Raw genomic sequence first — 1,829 nt, forward strand, 5'->3', positions numbered from 1 at the left:
GTGAGCTAGAGCAAACAGTCAACAGATGCATGCTATTTATTTTGTTTTTCAGTCTTTTCATATTTTTTCATAAACCACACAGTCATTTTGCTTATAGTTTGTTCCAAATTAATCTTCACTGAAGCGGGTTTCCTAAATTGATGACAATATTGTCAGCAAGGCAAGGTACACTTATTACAGGCAAGTATCTAAACTATGTCATATCCTTTGACAGCAGTGCACACCAACATCAACTGTGACTTGCTTAGTACACTACACTATAGCATGGCAAACATGTTATTGCCACCCTCTGAAATCTCTCTGGAGATATAACTGTTGCTTTAAAAGTCACACATGGTTATAGGTAAAATAGTCTCTGTTTTATTTTTCTCTCTGTTCAAAAGCCTAAAAATAATATCTGAAAAATAACATGGTATATATGCTCAAAATTTGAAACAAGCAATTTAATGAAAACTTCCAAAAGGAATGTTCTTAAGTGAAAGCGTTGATTTTTCAACTATGGGTTTCTTCATATTCAGAATTTCAGATCCATGCATGGATCCATCATTCAAACTTCCAAAGACCTGCCAACCTAACCATCATGGGTACACTCTATGACCCACTGAGCCAATGCAACTGCCAGAGCCCACCAATATTTTTGTGGGAACTCAGCTTTAAAGGTAACAACGACCACGACAAAGTAAAAATGTGAAAATCAAAGTAAAACAGAACTCCCATCCTTAAAAACACATTTGCACAATGGTTTGGAAACACATGCATATTTTTCCACCCAAGCCATGTTCTCTAAAATCATTGTCCCTCAATGTACTCCGAGGGGAAAACAATTATCTGGATCCTTGTGTTTGGAGACTATTGAGGCCTGTAATCTCCTTCAAAACACATAAGCACATTCCCGATTCTGAGCAGTCATGGTATAGGAAGGAGGCCCTTTTACTCTTGTTTGACACCAAGATTCCCAAGCTTTCTCAACCATGGAACCCTTTTTTAAAATAGTGAGTATTTAAATCTCGCTTTATTTATTTATTGAGACAAAGTCTCACTTTGTTGCCCAAGCTGGAGTGCAGTGGCATCATCTCGGCTCACTGCAACTGCCACCTCCCTGGTTCAAGTGTTTCTCCTGCCTCAGCCTCCCAAGTAGCTGGAATGACAGGCACTCGCCACCACGCCCAGCTAATTTTTGTGTTTTTAGTAGAGATGAGGTTTCACTATGTTGGCTAGGCTGGTCTTGAACTCCTGACCTTGTGATTCACCCACCTCAGCCTCTCAAAGTGCTAGGATTACAGGTGTGAGCCACCGCTCCTGGCCAAGTATTTAAATATCTCAAGGGATAAGTGTTTTAAATTATACTTTTGTATTCATGATCATATAACTTTTTAAGATTTTCCCTTAATACATTTAAACAGAAATTGGGTGAGTTGTACACCATCAATGTGCAGACTGCAATGTTGCCTCCATTTTTAAAACAGGACACTTTTCCACTTTTGTTTCCTTTAGAGGAATAAACGGTCAAGCTTTACAAAAGATGAATGTTAAACATCATCATTAACCCTCTGTGAATAATTTTAAATTAAAATTCTAAAACTGATCAAAGCCGGAATTATTTCACACACTTGCAGTGCAGGTGGCTTAAATATATTATTTGGCCTTTTTTACATTAAATAAAACCAGAAAAAGAAAAAAATTTTATTCAAGAATTGTTCAGTAACTAGAGGAAAATAAAACAATGGGAAATAAATCAAAATCATAAATGTGAATATTTAGGTGCCAAGCATATTTGATTTTTTTCTCTGCTTAATGTTTTTCTAAACCTATGTCAAAAAAAGCATACA

The sequence above is a fragment of the Hylobates moloch genome, unplaced genomic scaffold (genome assembly GCF_009828535.3).
Source record: "Hylobates moloch isolate HMO894 unplaced genomic scaffold, HMol_V3 SCAFFOLD_21, whole genome shotgun sequence".
NCBI lineage: Eukaryota > Metazoa > Chordata > Mammalia > Primates > Hylobatidae > Hylobates > Hylobates moloch.